This window comes from Phyllobates terribilis, unplaced genomic scaffold, assembly GCF_046119375.1.
Source record: "Phyllobates terribilis strain yellow unplaced genomic scaffold, ASM4611937v1 Scaffold_489__1_contigs__length_1346288, whole genome shotgun sequence".
NCBI classification, from domain to species: Eukaryota; Metazoa; Chordata; class Amphibia; order Anura; family Dendrobatidae; genus Phyllobates; species Phyllobates terribilis.
The window spans coordinates 1,089,018-1,110,711 of record NW_027363249.1 but is presented as its reverse complement, the minus strand read 5'-3'; the positions used below and the strand labels follow the sequence as shown (position 1 = coordinate 1,110,711).

At 46.1% G+C, this 21,694-nt stretch overlaps 1 protein-coding gene across 1 annotated transcript in view; it reads right to left on the bottom strand.

Annotated features, from left to right (window-relative positions):
- The window catches only part of LOC141230048 (uncharacterized), an 88,025-nt gene extending 66,582 nt beyond the window's left edge, over window positions 1–21,443 (bottom strand). Inside the window, exon 1 of the mRNA XM_073667537.1 lies at window positions 21,385–21,443. The gene's annotated coding sequence lies outside the window, so the exon portion shown is untranslated. The remainder of the gene's footprint in view (window positions 1–21,384) is intronic.
- Between the last annotated feature and the right edge of the window lie 251 nt (window positions 21,444–21,694).

The window sequence follows — 21,694 nt, the reverse complement described above, 5'->3', positions numbered from 1 at the left end:
TAGAGACCAGGTCAATGCCACACAGAGTTCTAGCAACAGACACATCTCTGCAACAACTGTTAAGAGGAGACTTTGTGCAGCAGGCCTTCATGGTAAAATAGCTGCTAGGAAACCACTGCTAAGGACAGGCAACAAGCAGAAGAGACTTGTTTGGGCTAAAGAACACAAGGAAAGGACATTAGACCAGTGGAAATCTGTGCTTTGGTCTGATGAGTCCAAATTTGAGATCTTTGGTTCCAACCACCGTGTCTTTGTGCGACGCAGAAAAGGTGATCGGATGGACTCTACATGCATGGTTCCCACCGTGAAGCATGGAGGAGGAGGTGTGATGGTGTGGGGGTGCTTTGCTGGTGACACTGTTGGGGATTTATTCAAAATTGAAGGCATTCTGAACCAGCATGGCTACCACAGCATCTTGCAGCGGCATGCTATTCCATCCGGTTTGCGTTTAGCTGGACCATCATTTATTTTTCAACAGGACAATGACCTCAAACACACCTCCAGGCTGTGTAAGGGCTATTTGACCAAGAAGGAGAGTGATGGGGTGCTACGCCAGATGACCTGGCCTCCACAGTCACCCGACCTGAACCCAATCGAGATGGTTTGGGGTGAGCAGAGCCGCAGAGTGAAGGCAAAAGGGCCAACAAGTGCTAAGCATCTCTGGGAACTCCTTCAAGATTGTTGGAAGACCATTTGCGGTGACTACCTCTTGAAGCTCATCAAGAGAATGCCAAGAGTGTGCAAAGCAGTCATCAAAGCAAAAGGTGGCTACTTTGAAGAACCTAGAATATAAGACATATTTTCAGTTCTTTCACACTTTTTTGTTAAGTATATCATTCCACATCTGTTAATACATAGTTTTGATGCCTTCAGTGTGAATGTACAATTTTCAAAGTCATTAAAATACAGAAAAATCTTTAAATGAGAAGGTGTGTCCAAACTTTTGGTCTGTACTGTATATATATATATATATACATACATACACACACACACAGTGGGTATGGAACATAGTAACATAGTTTATAAGGCCGAAAAAAGACAAGCGTCCATCCAGTTCAGCCTATTTCTTGTGCACGGCAGCTATTCCACAGCGTTGATCCAGGGGAAGGCAAAAAAAAAACCCATGCAGTATAGGCCAATTTACATCATTGAGGAAAAATTCACTTCCCGACTCCAATCTGGCAGTCAGATTAAATCCCTGGATTAATTAACTATCACTAAGCATAAGATGTAATTTTATTGTTCTCAAGAAAGGCGTCCAGGCCTCTCTTGAACTCATTAAGTGAGTTGGACATCACCACTTCCTCTCCCAGAGAGTTCCAGAGTCTCACAGCTCTGACCGTAAAGAATCCCCTTCTATGCTGGTGCAGGAACCGCCTTTCCTCCAGATGCATATTGTGCCCCCTCGTCTTTGTCACCATCCTTGGTATAAACAGGTCATGGGAGATATCTCTGTACTGCCCCCTGATGTATTTATACATGTTTATGAGGTCTCCCCTAAGCCTTCTCTTTTCCAACGTAAATAGGCCTAATTTTGACAACCTCTCTGGGTATTCTAGTCCCTCCATTCCCTTTATTACCTTAGTCGCCCTCCTTTGTACCCTCTCTAGCTCCAATATGTCTTTCCTGAGCACCGGAGCCCAGAACTGTGCACAATATTCTAAGTGCGGCCTTACCAGCGCTTTATACAGAGGAAGAACAATGTTCTCATCATATGCCCCTATTCCTCTTCTGATGCATGCCATGACTCTATTTGCCTTCGCAGCTGCAGCCTGACACTGGGCACTCCAATTTAATTTGCTGTTAACCAAGAAGCCCAGGTCCTTCTCCATGTCAGATTTCCCCAACGGTTTCCCATTTAATATGTATGGGTGACTGCTGTTTTTCTTTCCCATGTGCATGACCTTACATTTATCGGCATTGAACCCCATTTGCCATTTTTTGGCCCAACTCCCCAATTTATCTAAATCCTCCTGTAGCTGTGCCCTATCCTCATCTGTATTAACTACTTTACAAAGTTTAGTATCATCTGCAAATATTGCTATTTTACTATGCAACCCTTCCACTAGATCATTAATAAATATATTACATAATATAGGGCCCAAGACAGACCCTTGAGGCACCCCGCTAGTAACCCTGACACACCCTGAGCTTACTCCATTGATAACCACCCTCTGCTTTCTATCACTCAGCCAGCTATTTACCCACTTGCACACATTATCCCCCAGACCAAGCATTCTCATTTTATATACCAACCTTTTGTGTGGCAAGGTAAGTATTCAGACCCCTTTATTTTTTTCACTCTTTGTTTCATTGCAGCCATTTGGTAAATTCTAAAAAGTTCATTTTTTTCTCATTAAAGTACACTCTGCTCCCCATCTTGACTGAAAAAAAACAGAAATGTAGACATTTTTTGTAAATTTATTAAAAAAGAAAAACTGAAATATCACATGGTCATAAGTATTCAGACCCTTTGCTCAGACACTCATATTTAAGTCACATGCTGTCAATTTCCTTGTGATCCTCCTTGAGATGGTTCTACTCCTTCATTGGAGTCCAGCTGTGATTAATTAAACTGATAGGACTTGATTCAGAAAAGCACACACCTGTCAATATAAGACCTCACAGCTCACAGTGCATGTCAGACTAAATGAGAATCATGAGCTCAAAGGAACTGCCCAAGCAGCTCAGAGACAGAATTGTGGCAAGGCACAGATCTGGCCAAGGTTACAAATGAATTTCTGCTTTACTCAAGGTTCCCAAGAGCACAGTGGCCTCCATAATCCTTAAATGGAAGAAGTTTGGGACCACCAGAAGTCTTCCTAGACCTGGCCATCCAGCCAAACTGTGGGAGAAGAGCCTTGGTGAGAGAGGTAAAGAAGAAGCCCAAGATCACTGTGGCTGAGCTCCAGAGATGCAATAGGGATATGGAAGAAAAGTCCACAAAGTTAACTATCACTGCAGCCCTCCACCAGTCGGGCCATTATGGCAGAGTTGCCCGATGGAAGCCTCTCCTCGGGGCAAGACATATGAAAGCCTGCATACAGTTTGCTCAAAAACACATGAAGGACTTCCAGACTATGAGAAATAAGATTCTCTGGTCTGATGAGATGAAGATAGAACTTTTTGGTAATAATTCTAAGCGGTATGTGTGGAGAAAACCAGGCACTGCTCATCACCTGCCCAATACAATACCAACAGTGAAACATGGTGGTGGCAGCATCATGCTATGGGGGTGTTTTTGAGCTGCAGGGACAGGACGACTGGTTGCAATTGAAGGAAACATGAATGCGGCCAAGTACAGAGATATCCTGGAAGAAAACCTCTTCCACAGTACTCTGGACCTCAGACTTGGTGGAAAGTTCACCTTCCAACAAGACAATGACCCTAATCACACAGCTAAAATAACAAAAGGAGTGGCTTCAGGACAACTCTGTGACCATTCTTGACTGGCCCAGCCAGAGCCCTGACCTAAACCCAATTGAGCATCTCTGGAGAGAACTGAAAATGGCTGTCCACCAACATTCACCATCCAACCTGACAGAACTGGAGAGGATCTGCAAGGAAGAATGGCAGTGGATCCCCAAATCCAGCTGTGAAAAACTTGTTGCATTATTCCCAAGAAGACTCATGGCTGTACTAGCTCAAAAGGGTGCTTCTACTCAATACTGAGCAAAGGGTCTGAATACTCATGACCATGTGATATTTCAGTTTTACATTTTCAAAAATGTCTACATTTCTGTTTTTTTTCAGTCAAGATGGGGTGCACAGTGTACTTTAATGAGAAAAAAATGAACTTTTTAGAATTTACCAAATGGCTGCAATGAAACAAAGAGTGAAAAATTTAAAGGGGTCTGAATACTTTCCGTACCCACTCCACAGAAGGGCGAAAAATCCAGCACGAAATCCAGGTAATGTGAAAAAAGCTAAAACTCCATTTATTGTGAAAAAGTTAAAACAAGACAATGGGACTTAGGAATCACAATAACATGTTTCGAACTCAGATGTTCTTAGTCATAGTGTGACCCATATCCAAAGAAACCAAAGTCAAATTTTTAGGATTTTATCCTATTCAGTGCAGATCTGATTCAATGGATATTTTTCAGGATGTTGTGCAGCAAGAGTTAAAGGTGTTGTATTCATCTCAAATATGGGGACTGCCAAGTGAAATGTGACCAAGAAAGAACGGATTGCCCTTCAAGAATTAAAATGTATGAAAGATCTTGTCATAAGAATGTCAGACAAGGGAGGAGTAGTAGTATTAACCCTTTAACGCCAGAGCCTGTTTTCGCCTTCGTGATCAGGCCAATTTTTGGTCAATCTGACCACTGTCACTTTATGAGGTAATTACTCTGGAACGCTTCAGCGGATCCCACCGATTCTGAGACTATTTTTCGTGACATATTGTATGTCATGATTGTGGTAAAATTTATTCGATATGACTTGCGTTACTTTGTGAAAAAAATCGGAAATTTGGCATGTTGCAATTTTCAAACTTTGAATTTTTATGCCCTTAAATCAGAGAGATATGTCACACAAAATAGTTAATAACATTTCTAACATGTCTACTTTACATGAGCACAATTTTGGAACCAAATTTTTTTTCTTAGGAAGTTATAGGGGTTAAAAGTTGACCATTGATTTCTCATTTATCCAACAAAATTTACAAAACCATTTTTTAGGGACCACATTTTATTTGAAGTGACTTTGAGGGGCCTTTATGACAGAAAATAATCCAAAGTGACACCATTCTAAAAACTGCACCCCTCAAGGGGCTCAAAACCACATTCCATAAGTTTATTAACCCTTCAGGTGATTCACAGGAATTTTTGGAATATGGAAGTAAACAATGAACATTTAACTTTTTTTCACAAAAATGTTACTTTAGACCAAATTTTTTTTAAATTTTTTTCGTAAGGGTAACAGGAAAAAATGAACTACAAAATGTGTTGTGCAGTTTCTCCTGAGCACACTGATACCCCATATGTGAGGGAAAACTACTGTGGGGGCGCACGGCAGGGCTCGGAAGGGAAGGAGCACCATTTGACTTTTTGAATGTAAAATTTGCTTAAATAAATAGTGGACGCCAACTCGTGTTTGGGGAGCCTCTGATGTGCTTAAACAGTGGAAACCCCCCACAAGTGACACCATTTTGGAAACCAGACCACTCAGGGAACTTATCTAGATGTGTGGTGAGCACCTTAAACCCCCAGGTGCTTCACAGAAGTTTATAACATTAAGCCGTAAAAATAAAACTTTCACATTTTTCCCACAAAAATGTTTTTCAGCCCCCAATTTTACATTTTCATAAGGGTAACAGGAGAAATTGCACCATGCAGTTTGTTGTGCAATTCCTCCTGATTAAGCCGATACCCCATATGGGGAGGAAAACTACTGCTTTAGCGCACGGCAGGGCTTGGAAGAGGTTGCAGACACCATGTCACATTTGAAGAGTCGCTGACATACCAAAACAGCAGAAACCCCCACAAGTGACACCATTTTGTAAACTACACCTCTCAAGGAATTCATCTAGGGGAGTAGTGAGTATTTTTTAACCCTCAGGCGATACACAAACTTGTATAACATTGGGCTGAGTAAATGAAATATTACTATTTTTTTCCATTCAAGTGTTGCTTTGACCCCAAGTTTGCAGTTTTCAAAAGGGGTAATAAGAGAAAATGTTACACAGCTTCTCTTAAGTACATCAATACCCCATAAGTGGTCGAAAACTACTTTGCAGGCACAATGCAAAGCTCATAAGGTAAGGAGCGCCATGTTACAGCGCAGATTTTACTGTTGTGGTTTGCAGGTGACATGACCCACTGGGAGAGCCCCTGAGGTCCCAGAACAGAAGAAACCCCCCCATAAATGACTCCATTTTACAAACGACACCTCTCAATGAATTCATCTAGGGGTGCAGTGATCATATTTACATCACATGTGACAGAAATTTATACCATTTGGCAGTGAGGAAAAAATAATTAAATTTTTACCACAAAAATTGTTTTAGCCTCAGATTTTACATTTTCACACAGGGGAATGGGTAAAAATGGTGCCGAAATGTGTCACACAATTTCTTCTAAACGTGGCAATACCCCATATGTGGCTGTACAGTACCGCCTAGCCATACGGCAAGACTCAGGAGGGAGGGAGCGCTATTTGACTCCTGGAGAACAAATTATTGTAGAATACCGTATATTCCGGCGTATAAGACGACCTGGTGTATAAGACGACCCACCTACTTTCCTGTTAAAATATAGAGTTTAAGATATATTCACCGTATAAGACTACCCCTTTTCCAACGCATACCAAACACCGGTAAAAATTAAAAAAAAAAACAGATTTGAATTTAACATGGTCCTTTTTTAATTTAAATTCTTATGACATGCAGGTATATAGCAGGAAAACTGTCACTCATAAACATAAGGCATACAACAACAACATTACTATCATCCATTTTCATCAGCGGCATACACCGGTACCCGACAATTTACAACAGAAAGAATAGAGCTTCACACATAGATTAGATAGATAGAAATATGTCAGTCACATATATATGAAGTACAGTGACATTGTTGCTTACTGTACTTGTCATTTAGTGTAAAGGATTTATTAAAAAATATAATAGTGTTTTCGTGCACCGTCTCTTTAAAAAAGCCGGCCGGCAATTCAGCATCTGTACCCGACAATTTAGAATAGAAGGAATAGAGAATCATACATAGATTAGATAGATAGAAACAAGTCAGTCACATATATATGAAGTACAGTGACAGTGTTGCTTACTGTACTTGTCATTTAGTGTAAAGGATTTATTTAAAAAAATAATAGTGTTTTCATGCACCGTCTCTTTAAAAAAGCCGGCCGGCAATTCAGCATCTGTACCCGACAATTTAGAATAGAAGGAATAGAGAATCATACATAGATTAGATAGATAGAAACATGTCAGTCACATATATATGAAGTACAGTGACAGTGTTGATTACTGTACTTGTCATTTAGTGTTAAAATAAAGGATTTATTTTAAAAAAAATTGGTGTGGGGTTCCCCTTAATTTTAGTCTCTAGCGGAGGTTAAGCAGACAGCTGGGGCAGATGTTTGAAGCCTGGGAAGGGGGTAATACCCACGGAGCTTTCCAGACTACTAATATCAGCCCCCAGCTGAATACCTAGCCTTTACTAGCTATTAAAATGGGGGACCCCCCCAAAAAAATGACGTGGGGTCCCCCCTATTTTAATAGCTAGCAAAGGCTAGGCAGACAGCTGGGGGCTGATATTAATAGCCCAGGAAGGGTGCCATGAATATTGGTCCGCTCCCAGGCTAGAAACACCAGCCGTCAGCCGCCCCAGAAATGGCGCATCCATAGGATGCACCAATTCTGGCACTTAGCCTCGCTCTTCCACGCTGCCCTGGTGCGGTGGCAGGGGGTAATAGGGCTGGGGTTCATGTCAGCGCCAGCTGCCATGAAGCCCAGGTTAGTAATGATGGGCGTCTATAAGACACCCCCATTACTAACCTACAAAGTGTTAAAAAGAAAAAACACACACTACACCAAGAAAAAAATAATTTATTTGAAATAAACCACACCATTTTATTTAATTCTTAGTTTACTAAAAAAAAAAAAATAGTTACCTGTCCATGTTCCTGCGCTGATCTCCCATGCACAGCTGTCACATCTGGAGATGGTGACAGCTGTGCATGGCTGCTGTAAGCTCACGCTGCCGGGAACACGTCCGCTCCCGGCAGCGGGAGCCCCTGACTGAGGTCACCGGAGTGCATTCAGTCAGCGCAGCTCCGGAGACCTCCTTTACGGCACTGCTGTACCGTGGGAATTTCTCACGATACAGCAGGGCCGTAAAGCAGCTAACCGGAGCAGCGCTGCCTGAACTCCGGCGAACCCGCTTATGCAATGACGGGCTGCTTTACGGCCCCGTCATTCTAGCGGCGGCAGCGGTTCAGAGCGGTCACATTCTATGTGGCTGCTCTGAACTGGAGATCTTCGTGGGACACTCGTGGACTACTACGGAGGGGTAAGGATAAGGTTGTGGTTTATTATTTTATATTTTATTACAGGAGATCGATGGCTTCGGGGAATTAGGTGTCTAGGTGAGTATAGGTGTAGTTTTTTATTTTTTACTTTATTTTAGGTGGCGATCGGCGGGGACTGGTAATGTATGAACTAATTTATTGTAGGTAACCACTGGCCACCAATGACATGTATTTAACATTTATTGGGGACACAGTAGGGCAATTTATATAGCAGGATCAGGCTGATGGGAACTACTGCTCCCATCGAGCTGATCCTGCTGGCAGGAGTGGACGGGGGACAGACATAGTCCGATGGGAGTAGTAGTGTCACATCGGCCTATGTCTGCCTGCACGCACACACCCGCACACATCGCACAGACACCGCACACATCGCACAGACACCGCACACATCGCACAGACACCGCACACATCGCACAGACATCGCACAGACACCGCGCACACATCGCACAGACACATCGCACAGACACCGCGCACACCCGCACACACTCGCAGACATCTCACAGACACCGCACACACCCGCAGACATCGCACAGACACCCCACACACACTCGCAGACACCCGCACACACCAATCATGACGGGTCTGGGAGGTGAGGCTGACCTGTGAGACCGTGGGAAAGTTCATGTGAGTTCATGCAATGCAGTCAAGCATGAACTCACATGAACCCTCTGAGGGCACCGCGGCGACTTCAAATGAACAGCTGATCGGCATCACCTGATACCTCAGCTGTTCATTTGAAATAACCGGCGGGAAAGAGCAGCACAGAACGGGAAAGCCGGCGGTGAAGTCTTTTCACTGCCGGCTTCCCCGCCCGGGTCCTTCGCTCCCCGCTCCTTTGTGCTGCACTCCCCGCCCGGTCCTAACTTACGATCGGGATGGGAGGTGGCGAGGGGAGCGGAGGATTGGGGTGGAAGGCTGCGGGGAAGCAGTATGGGGCTGTGTGATTGTTTAAAAGCAGGCGGCTTTTTACCGCCCGCCGGCTTTTAAACAATCAGGAGAATTCTCCCACGCTGGGATGGCATTCTGATGACAGGCTGGATCTCAGCTGAGCTCTGCCATCCAGCTTGTCATCCTTCAGAGACACTGCAGAGCACAGGCATTATGGGAACTTCCGATTCCGGTATTCGATATTGTAAAAGTATCGGAATTAAGTATCGGAATTCCGATACCGCGAATATCGGCCGATACCCGATATTACAGTATCGGAATGCTCAACACTACTTGTCACAGAAGCGATGCGAACTTCCCAGCTCCGGACACAGCGCAGCGCTTCTGTGACAAGTGAAAGCTGTCGGCACAGAAGCCCTGCGCTGTGTCCGGACCTGGGAAGACACTGCGATGTGTCAGAAAAGTTCGCTAGGTTCTGTCTGTCTCCGCTGCTGGGAATACGCTGCGCTGTGTCCCAGGCCTGAGAAGACACAGCGCAGCGATGTGTCAGTTCAGCACAGAAGCGCTGACTGTCTGGACCTACCGCCGCCGTATTTTAACTCCCTCCACCTTATATTAACTCCCACATGGCAGGGATACGGCCACGGCAGCTTATTAACACCCCCAGAGTATCCCCGCATGTCAATTTCTGAAAGTTCAAAAACATTACCGGCGTATAAGACGACCCCAGACTAGACAGATTTTTCAGTCTTCAAAAGTCGTCTTATACGCCGGAATATACGGTAGTTTGAGGACTCCATACAGAGCCCCTAAGTGCTAGAAGAGCAGAATCCCCCCTCAAGGGACCCCATTTTGGAAATTATACCCCTTTGGAAATTTACATACAGGTGTAGTGACAATTTTCACTTCATGCGTGTTTTCCAGAAACATCCTGCAGTGGATGTTGCTGAGTGAAAATTTCAAACTGCCGTTGTAGTGACCAGTACGTTGTGGCCAGCTCATGCTTCTGTAGACATGCACCTGTAAATTAGGCGGGCTCTCATCGCTACAGGAATGCCAGACATGTGGACCCTAAATATAGTTTAGGCACATTGTGGGGCTCAGAAGGGAGGGGAGCATTTGGACTTGGGAGCACAGGATTTGCTGAATTTCTTTTGGGGGGCAAGGGCCATTTCGCTTTTCCAGAGCCTTTGTGCTACCAGTAACTTGAAAGTCCCTTATATTTTCGTTAGATGACAGACCTGAGTGGGGACTTGCTTTTTTTGTGGATTGAGTTGAAGCTTTTATTGGGAACATTTTACATAACGTTTATCCGGCTCTCTACGCTGAGCACTTACATCGGAGTTTCCATCTAAATCTCCAAGTGATGTAATTCAGATGAAACCCCCGAGGGATCCATTCACTATAGTGAGGCAGCAGAGTTACTCAGGACTCAGTCTTGGCTCTGTTTAGCGGTGTCCTTTTTTTCCAGAGGTGCACAAAATTGTGGCCAATCACACTTTTACGCATGTCTAAAAAAACCTGACACTGTGGGATGATAGGCTAGACGGTGTCCATGGTGCCTCCATCTGCCTCATTACAGGGAATCTTCCGTCGGGTGTTCCGTCTGAATCATGTATTTCAGAGATTTACACGGAAACCCCGGTGTAAGCGCTTAGCGCAGAATAAACGTGAGACGCGCCATACTGCATTGTTTTGGGAAGCAGAATGAACAAATTAGCAGCAGGTGAAAAATTGTTTTTACTTATTTTTTACGCCGTTCCTCATGCGGTATAAGTGATTAGACAACTATATTCTTCGGGTCGTTGCGATTACAGTGATACCAGATTTATATCGGGTATTTATGATTGACAGCTGTCATACACTAAAAGACGCTTTCTTTCGCAAAATCTAGTTTTTGCATCGCCGTATTTTGAGAGCTATAATTTTTCCATATTTTGGCCGACAAAGTCATGTGAGGGCTTGTTTTTTGCGGGTCGAGTTGACGTTATTATTGGTACCATTTTTGGGCATGTGACATTTTTTGATCGTTTCCTATTCTGTTTTTTGGGAGGTAGAATGAACAAAAAACAGCAATTCAGGATTTGTTTTTTTGAGGTTTTTTTTAATACCGTTCCACAAGTGTAAAATTGATAAGGCAGCGTTATTCTTCGGGTCAGCATGTTTACAGTAATACCACACATAGTTTTTTTATGTTTTGGCGCTTTTACACAATAAAAACTATTTTATAGACAAAAGAATTACAAAAGAGCTACAACTTTTTTATCTTTCAGCTGATGGAGCTGCATGGCGGCTTTTTTTTTGCAGGACAAGATGACGTTTTTAGCGGTAACATTTTTATTTCCATTTAGCTTTTTGATTGTATTTTATTCCACTTTTTGTTTGGCAGTATCATGTAAAAGCATAGCTTTTTGCTCCGTTTTTTATTTTTTATGGTGTTTACAGAAGGGGTTAATTAGTGTAACAGTTTTATAGGGTTGTTCCAGATGCGGCGATACCAAATATATGTACTTTTTTTGTTTTTGCATAAATATATTGATTTATTGGTTTATTTACCGTATTTATTTAATTTTATTTTGTGAGATATATATATATATATATATATATATATATATATTTTTTTTTAACAGTTTGAAAACATTTTTTTTATACTTTTTTTTTTTTTTTTACATTTTTACTTAGTCCCTGTATGGAACTCCAATTTTTATTTTTCTGATCACTAGTCTTACGCAATGCAATAGACATGTATTGCATTGCATGAGAGCAGACAGTTTTACACTGTCAGATCTCCTGCTAGACTCAGCTGCTGGCTGATTCTAGCAGGACACCGTGCATGGCAGACCAGGAAGTCATCATATTACCTCCTGCTGCCATGACAACGCCAGGTCCTATCACGGAGGCCATCGGAAAGGTGAGTGGACGACCCCCTCTCCTCTCACCATCTCCTAAATGCCGCAATCGCTATGGATCGCGGCATAGAAGATAGCAAAGGGTTAGCATCATTGGGACCTGATCCAATCAGGTCCCGATGATGTTACCTATCAGAGCTGTTGCTCTGCACCGCAACCGCAGCACTTGCAGGACCCTGGGGTTCCTGAGCGCTGCGAGGCCGCTGATTGTTCATAAACGTGGGCGCTGCACAGAGCCCAGCCAGCGCCGACGTTTATGTACAGTGTGTGAGGCAGTGAAGGGGATCGTATACAAGGGACGGTATATATCCCACAGAATGTGTACAGAGACCTATTAAACCCACTGAAGTGCATTGCAGCCACCGACACAGCTGCGGCTGCAATGCAGGAATGAAGGTGAGCATTGACCTGGTCAGGCTATCTGGCTAAGGCAGATTAGTAAAACCCGGCAGAGCCTCCATTTCTTGGAGGAGACTACAGGAAGGCAGTGGGGCGGATTCCTCCCTCCAACCCGGGTTTTCCAGTGGCTCTTGCCTCAGGTCCTTTAAAAACCATAAATTAAGGATTAGTGTTGTTCAGTGTTGGGACCCGCTAGGGACATAGCAGGAACGCTTAGCGGGCCTGTGTGTAGCTGAACCTACGCCTGGGTAGGCTCTGCACCAGTCAGGCTCTGAGCAGCCCGGCGCAGCTGTTGCCCACAGCAACCGTTGTTATGGACTTATGTTAACCCAGCTGAGAACCAGAGGACTTTCTGTTTTACCCGTGAGTGCTGAATAAAAGCTGCTTATGTTGGACTTGCTTGGGTCACTGCCTCAGTTACTGCACGGTGTGAACACCGCCGCCTTACAAGTGGGAGGTCGGAAGCGGTTAATGGAAGCAGAGATGTAGGATTTACAAATGCTGTCAGATAATAAAACATATAAAAAAGTCCTAGATAATCCCACATCAAAGCTGTAACATACCTGGCGGCGTCCTTGCATAGTGGTCCATCTCCCACTGTGCAAGAGCGCGCATTTGATTTCCAGTCCAGACTGTCTCTCTGGCTTCCCTCCATGCCGTCTGCTTGCCTCTGTTTCTGCTGCCTAACGGCGGCGCCCGATCACTTCCTGTTTCTTGTAGGTGCTGCAGGCACAGCCCTTGTGCGTCCTCAGCCTATTGCTGTCTGTCACCTGGTATTTAACCCAGCTCCTCCCAGGAAACCCTGCCTGAGCATCTTGTTCCTTCAGTGGGCTTCTTGCCGCTGATATGCCAGGTCCTGTCTGAACTTTCTCCTAGCCTGTTGTCGGTCGCCTTCCTTAGGCTGCATTTCCAGACCAGTCTGAAAACGCTCCTAGCCTGTTCGTCCTGCCTTCTAGGGGCTGCATACCTAGACCTGTTTCTGTGTTTTCTTGCCCGTCTGTCCGCCTTTCCTGGAGGCTGCATTTCCAGGCCAGTCTGAACACGCTCCTTGCCTGTTCGTCCCGCCTCTCTCGGGGCCGCATTCCCAGACTCGTTCCTGTTCCTTGCTGCAGTGCCGGTCTCTGCCCGAACACTCAGTTCCTGTCTGAACACTCCTCTACCTTTTACCTGTTTTGCCTCTATGTCTGTCCCTTCCCTTTTCCTGCATTGTCTGAACCTGTACCTAACTCCCACTCGTTGTCGCTGTACTTCCGTTGTGAGTTTAGTGCTCACTCGCTACTTCTTTGTAAGTATCTAGTGTGTATCTGGTTCGCCTTTCCTTTCCTGTCTGTTCCGTGTGAACAGAGCCCTGTCTCTTCTCCTCTGCCCTACTCCGTCTCGCTCACCGCTCCTGCGGTTTCCGCTGTGCTCCGTCTTGCTCGCCGCTCCTGCGGTTTCCGCTGTGCTCCGTCTTGCTCGCCGCTCCGGCAGTCTCGCTCCGCTCCGACCCTTTGCTCGCCGCTCCGGCAGTCTCGCTCCGCTCCGACCCTTTGCTCGCCGCTCCGGCAGTCTCGCTCCGCTCCGACCCTTTGCTCGCCGCTCCGGCAGTCTCGCTCCACTCCGACCCTTTGCTCGCCGCTCCGGCAGTCTCGCTCCGCTCCGACCCTTTGCTCGCCGCTCCGGCAGTCTCGCTCCGCTCCGACCCTTTGCTCGCCGCTCCGGCAGTCTCGCTCCGCTCCGACCCTTTGCTCGCCGCTCCGGCAGTCTCGCTCCGCTCCGACCCTTTGCTCGCCGCTCCGGCAGTCTCGCTCCGCTCCGACCCTTTGCTCGCCGCTCCGGCAGTCTCGCTCCGCTCCGACCCTTTGCTCGCCGCTCCGGCAGTCTCGCTCCGCTCCGACCCTTTGCTCGCCGCTCCGGCAGTCTCGCTCCGCTCCGACCCTTTGCTCACCGCTCCGGCAGTCTCGCTCCGCTCCTTTGCTCGCCGCTCCGGGAGGTCTCACCCTGCTGTGTTTGTCTACCGCATCTGCGGTTCTGTTCCGGAAGTCCCAGTCTGTACTGGCTCCTATCCACTCTGTGCTCCAACCTGTTGTACCTGCCAGTACCTCCCTGCCTGCATACCAGTCGTGCTTACCAGCCGTGTCCGCCTATACCCCCAGTCTGTGTGCCAGCCTAACATTCCAGTTCCTGTATTCCCCGGTGTGGGCCAACCGCCGTGTCCGGAGTCTGACCTGGAGTAGACCCTGGTCCCTCTGCTCGGTTCCTCCCTGGTGCACTGGCGTCGTATGCCGTCGTGCGACCTTGGTCGGATCAGGCAGATACTTAGTTACGCCCCTCCTGGCACTCTCCGGTATGGTCCAGTGGAATCACTACATATACACACACACGCCAGTCAGTCCGGGCGTGTGCATTACAAAAGCTAGTTATAGATACCCATTCTATTATTCAAGAGGGTTTTGCCCTAGAGGTTATAACTGAAAAAGAAAGGGATTATTTAATTGTGGAGCAACCAATGTTGCCAGGTTTATATGGTCTGCCAAAAATACAAAAAAAATATAATTCCTCCCCCGATGAGACTCATAGTATCGGGTATAAACTCAGTTACTGAATTAATAGGGGATTGGAAGGATAATTTATTGCAGCCATTAGTTCAAAGAACTGCAGGATTTTTAAAGGACTCCAGGGATGTCTTAAATCAGGTATCTAAAATGGAATGGCAGCCTAACTACACGTGGCTTAGCTGCGATGTAGTGTCATTGTATACTTGCATTCCCTATAATATTGTTATCCAAACACTAAAGTATCATATATTTAAATTCAGCGCTTATTCTTCTGATCTATGTGAATATATTGTCTTATTGGTGCAATTTTTAATAACTAATATTTTTTTTATGTACAAGCAGGTTTTTTTCCTTCAGTGCAAGGGGGTCTCCATGGGAGCTAAATACTCCCCGTCGCTCGCAAACTTAATAATGTCCTTCTGGGAGCATAAATGTTTGTATACTTCTGCGAATCCGTATGTGAATTGTCTGTTCTGGTATGGCAGATACATCGATGATTTGCTCTTCATATGGAGGGGCAATATATCTGCCATACCGGAATTTGTACAGTATCTTAATGATTTTAATTTGTCATTCACATACAATACTCACCCCACTGTAATTCCATTCTTGGACCTCAGACTGGAGGGGGGAAATGGAAGTATAGCTACTTCAACATTTTCTAAACCCCGCTCAGGAAATACGATACTGCATGCTGCAAGCAGTCATCCGTGTCACACCATAAAAGCAATCCCAGTGGGAGAGTATACCAGGATAAAGCGTAACTGCAGTAAAGCTGACAAACTAGAAAGTGAAATCACTACTTGTGGGATAAACTAATTAGGAGAGGGGTCATTCCACATCTAGTGGACCAGTTTTAAAAATCGTCCCCACTCGACCTTCTCCGATTTTGTTGAAAATTTATAAGGATGTACATGTATGTTTGAAAAGAGGTTCTGTAAATTTTTAGGGCCAAATCTCAAATACATTGGGCACTGTTGACCTTTCACTGGAGGTTCCACCAAGCCTGCGGCTTCAGCTAAGAGGATTTTACAAACTTTGGCACATAGCCATTAGAGTTCTATACTGGCTATGATGCTGAAATTTGGCATACTAGCTCAACTTTTGCTGCTAAACTTGTTCTGGGTCATGTGATATTTTTATGAAATGTTATTGGTGATTATCTGTATAAAAAGATGGTGAGCACATTTGTATGTAGCTTTAAAAAAGAACGCAGATTGGAGTATAAATATCTCGGGATGTGGCTGGTCTATCACTGAGATCGTCGTGGGACCCTCGCTATATGGACTGTGGCAGACAGGTGAGATTGAGGTTGGTTTATTATTTTACCTTTATTGCAGGTGATGATGGGCTTCGAGAATTATCTGTAAAGAGAGTATATGGTGTTTTTTTATTTTTTACAGGGGACGAGAACATCGGGGTCAAGGTGCAGGTAAGTCATAGGTGAGTATATGTGTTTAGAATTTTTATTTAAATATTTTAACTTTTTTTAATTTTACTTTCACTATCACCGCGCAAGCGCGCTGATGAGATGTTAATTCTCCTATCAGCGGCGCTCGTCTACAATGACAGGAGGCGCCGGATGATGGGGGTAGTAGCCCCATCAGCCGGCGCCTGTCACCCTCAATAAGCTTTTTTACCCCGGGTCACAGTTGCGGGGATCACGCAGACAGCAGTCAGTATGGTCCCTGCAGCGCTGTGACCGGCGGTAGCTATATTACCGCGGGTCACTGTCAAAGCTGCGGGGATCACGCTGACAGCTGTCAGTATGGTCCCTGCAGCGCTGTGTCCGGTGGTAGCTATATTACCGCCAATCACAGGCCCTGATTCCCACAATGTCACGCAGATGACAGCGCGGGAAACCAAAGTTTGATGTTACAGGTTTATTCGCCGAACCGGAACATCAAAACATTCGCTCATCTCTAGTAATTAATAATCTATCAATCTTGTCATATCAATTTCATATCGAAATATTGAACAAGAGTACTTTATAGGTGGTATCTTTGTTGTATCGTTTATTTATTATTTTTATACACAGTATATGATATGATCAATTGTTATCTATTTGATGCACTAGTCACTTTAGAATTTTTCATAAATAATCTCCTTTATTATTTGATATAGTATAATTCTGATTATCAAATCAACTAAACTTGATGGCATAATAATGAACCTTTGATCATTTGGATAATAGCATATAATTTGTGGAATTGGGTGCAATTCCGTAGTCATCTCCAACCTGATGCAAAACAAATTTGTCTTGAACGATATATATGTACAATTTTAATATGATCAATAAAAATATGTAAATATATTATATATATATACACACACACTGCTTAAAAAATAAAGGGAACACTTAAACAACACAATGTAACTCCAAGTCAATAACACTTCAGTGAAATCTACCTGTCCAGTTATGAAGCAACACTGATTGTGAATCAATTTCTCCTGCTGTTGTGCAAATGGAACAGACAACTGGTAGAAATGATAGGCAACTAGCCAGATACCCCCTATAAAGGAGCGGTTCTGCAGGTGGTGACCACAGACCATCTCTCTGTTCTCATCCTTTTTGGCTGTTGTTTTGGTCACTTTATCATTTTGCCATTGCTCTCACCCCTAGAGGTACAGTAGCATGAGGCGGTGTCTACAGTACAACCCACAGAAGTTGCTCAGGTAGTGCAGTTCATCCAGGATGGCACATCAGCGCGAGCTGTGGCAAGAAGGGTAGCTGTGTCTGTCAGCACAGTCTCCAGAGCATGGAGCAGATACCAGGAGATGTGGAGGGAGCCATAGGAGGGCAACAACCCAGCAGCAGGACCGTTACCTTCTCCTTTGTGCAAGGAGGAACACTGCCAGAGCCCTACAAAATGACCTCAAGCAGGCCACAAATGTGCATGTGTCTGCACAAACAGTTAGAAACCGACTCCATGAGGGCCCGACGTCCACAGCTGGGGGTTGTGCTCACAGCCCAACACCGTGCAGGACGCTTGACATTTGCCACAGAACACCAGGATTGGCAAAGTCGCCACTGGCGCCCTGTGCTCTTCACAGATGAAAGCAGGTTCACACTGAGCACATGTGACAGACATGACAGAGTCTGGAGATGCCGTGGAGAGCGATCTGCTGCCTGCAACATCCCTCAGCATGACAGGTTTGGCAGTGGGTCAGTAATGGTGTGGGGTGGCATTTCTTTGGAGGGCCACACAGCCCTCCATGTGCTCGCCAGAGGTAGCCTGACTGCCATTAGGTACAGAGATGAGATCCTCAGACCCCTTGTGAGACCATATGCTGGTGCGGTTGGCTCTGGGTTCCTCCTAATGCAGGACAATGGCAGACCTAATGTGGCTGGAGTGCGTCAGCAATTCCTGCAAGATGAAGGCATTGAAGCTATGGACTGGCCCACCCGTTCCCCAGACCTGAATCCCTTTATTTTTAGAGGGGGGGGGGGGGGTGTGTGTGTGTGTGTGTGTGTGTGTGTGTGTGTGTGTGTGTGTGTGTGTGTGTGTGTGTGTGTCCACGGCATCTCCAGATTAGTCTGTCACATGTGCTCAGTGTGAACCTGCTTTCATCTGTGAAGAGCACAGGGTGCCAGTGGCGACTTTGCCAATCCTGGTTTTCTGTGGCAAATGTCAAGTGTCCTGCACGGTGTTGGGCTGTGAGCACAACCCCCATCTGTGGACGTCGGGCCCTCATGGAGTCTGTTTCTAACCGTTTGTGCAGACACATGCACATTTGTGGCCTGCTGGAGGTCATTTTGCAGGGCTCTGGCAGCGCTCCTCCTTGCACAAAGGCAGAGGTAGCGGCCTGCTGCTGGGTTGTTGTCCTCATACGGCCCCCTCCACGTCTCCTGGTAGTGCCTCCAGCCTCTGGACACTACGCTGACAGACACAGCAAACCTTCTTGCCACAGCTCGCATTGATGTGCCATCCTGGATGAGCTGCACTACCTGATCAACTTCTGTGGGTTGTAGAGTCCGTCTCATGCTACCATAAGGATAATTGGTAAATCTCATGCTCCTCCTCATCCTCATGCAGTATATTACTGTACAAAGCCTCGATATCTAGTAAGGCCTGCTCCCCTACATACATGTATACATGCTCAAGGGTATACATGGCAGGCAGAGGGAAAACCAACTCCAGAGGGATTATTTCAACTATAAAACCTCAGGACTTATTCCAACTGCAGGACCTCAGGCGATACTATGGGAACATTGTACTGTATGTGGGGGGAAGGTGGTACTGTAGGAACATTACTCTGTGTGGGGGGCATCAAACATATTGCAAAAAGAGCATAATGGGGGCATTACAATGTGTGGAGGCATCATACATCCTGCATAAGGGGCATAATAGAGGCATTAAACTGTGTGGGGGCATTATAAATACTGCATAAGGGGCATAATGGGGGCATTACACTGTGTGGGGGCATCATACATACTACATAAGGGGCATTACCCTGTGTTGGGACATCATAAGTACTGCATATGGGGCATAGTGGGGGCATTACACTGTGTGGGGGCATCATATATCCTGCATAAGGGGCATAATGGAGGCATTACACTGTGGAGGGTATCATACATACTGCATAAGGGGCATAATGGGGGCATTACACTGTGTGGGGGCATCATGCATCCTGCATAAGGGGCATAACGGAGGCATTACACTATGGGGGGCATCATACATACTGCATAAGGGGCATAATGGGGGCATTACACTGTGTGGGGGCATCATACATCCTGCATAAGGGGCATTACACTGTGGGGGCATCATGCATCCTGCATAAGGGGCATAACGGAGGCATTACACTGTGGGGGGCATCATGCATACTGCATAAGGGGCATAATGGGGGCATTACACTGTGTGGGGGGCATCATAACTACTGCATAAGGGGCATAATGAGAGCATTACACTGTGGGGGGCATCATACATACTGCATAAGGGGCTTAATGGGGGCATTACACTGTGTGGGAACATCATACATACTGCATAAGGGGCATAATGGGGGCATTACACTGTGTGGGGACATCATACATCCTGCATAAGGGGCATAATGGGGGCATCATACATCCTGAATAAGGGGCATAATGGGGGCATTACACTGTGTGAGGGGCATCATACATACTGTATAATGGCCATAATGGGGGCATCATATATCCTGCATAAGGGGCATAATGGAGGCATTACACTGTGTGGGGGCATCATACATCCTGCATAAGGGGCATTACACTGTGTGGGGGCATCATACATCCTGCATAAGGGGCATAATGGGGGCATTACACTGTGTGAGGGGCATCATACATACTGTATAATGGCCATAATGGGGGCATTACACTGTGTGGGGGCATCATACATCCTGCATAAGGGGCATAATGGGGGCATTACACTATGTGGGGGCATCATACATCCTGCATAAGGGGCATAATGGGGGCATTACACTATGTGGGGGCATCATACATCCTGCATAAGGGGCATTACACTGTGTGGGGGCATGATACATGCTGCTTAAGGGGCATAATGGGGGCATTACACTGTGGGGCATCATACATAGTGCATAAGGGGCATAATTGGGGCATTACACTGTGTGGGGGCATCATACATCCTGCATAAGGGGCATAATGGGGGCATTACACTGTGGGGGCATCATACATGCTGCATAAGGGGCATAATGGGGGCATTACACTGTGTGGGGGCATCATACATCCTGCATAAGGGGCATAATGGGGGCATTACACTGTGTGGGGGCATCATACATCCTGCATAAGGGGTATAATGGGGGCATTACACTGTGGGGGCATCATACATCCTGCATAAGGGGCATAATGGGGGTATTACACTGTGTGGGGGGCATCATACATCCTGCATAAGGGGCATAATGGGGGCATTACACTGTGGGGGGCATCATACATACTAGATAAGGGGCATAATGGGGGCATTACACTGTGTGGGGGCATCATACATACTGCATAAGGGGCATAATGGGGGCATTACACTGTGGGGGCATCATACATCCTGCATAAGGGGCATAATGGGGGTATTACACTGTGTGGGGGGCATCATACATCCTGCATAAGGGGCATAATGAGGGCATTACACTGTGGGGGGCATCATACATACTAGATAAGGGGCATAATGGGGGCATTACACTGTGTGGGGGCATCATACATACTACATAAGGGGCATAATGGGGGCATTACACTGTGGGGGCATCATACATCCTGCATAAGGGGCATAATGGGGGTATTACACTGTGTGGGGGCATCATACATCCTGCATAAGGGGCATAATGGGGGCATTACACTGTGTGGGGGCATCATACATCCTGCATAAGGGGCATAATGGGGACATTACACTGTGGGGGCATCATACATCCTGCATAAGGGGCATAATGGGGGCATTACACTGTGGGGCAGTAAAGGGGTCCTGTACTATGAGAACAATACGTTTCCTCCCTTCCTGTCTCCATAGTTGGGTCGTATGTATCTATTACAGGAAACAGAACAAAAACCTTATGATTCTTATAAAGGGGCAACACAAGACCCCAAAAGAGTCTCCGTGCTGAAGGGGTTAATGCCCCCTGCGCCCAGTAATGGGGGGGTCTCCACATACCTCCACCTGCAGAGCCGCCACCACATATATGGCTGCTCTGTGCGCACAGGAGCTGTGATGAGGTCACAGGAGGGGAGGAGTCAGGGGTCACATGATCAGGGGCCTCAGTGGATGCAGGACTCTGCTGTGCTGGTTGTCATGGTGCTGGATGAGCTGAAGTTTATGTGTGGGGTCAGGAGGGGTTTACAGTGTGGATGTAGCAGAGCCGCGTGTGTACGAGGCGTACGGAGCGGAGCCGCGCGTGTACGAGGTGTACGGAGCGGAACCTCGCGTGTACGAGGTGTACGGAGCGGAGCCTCGCGTGTACGAG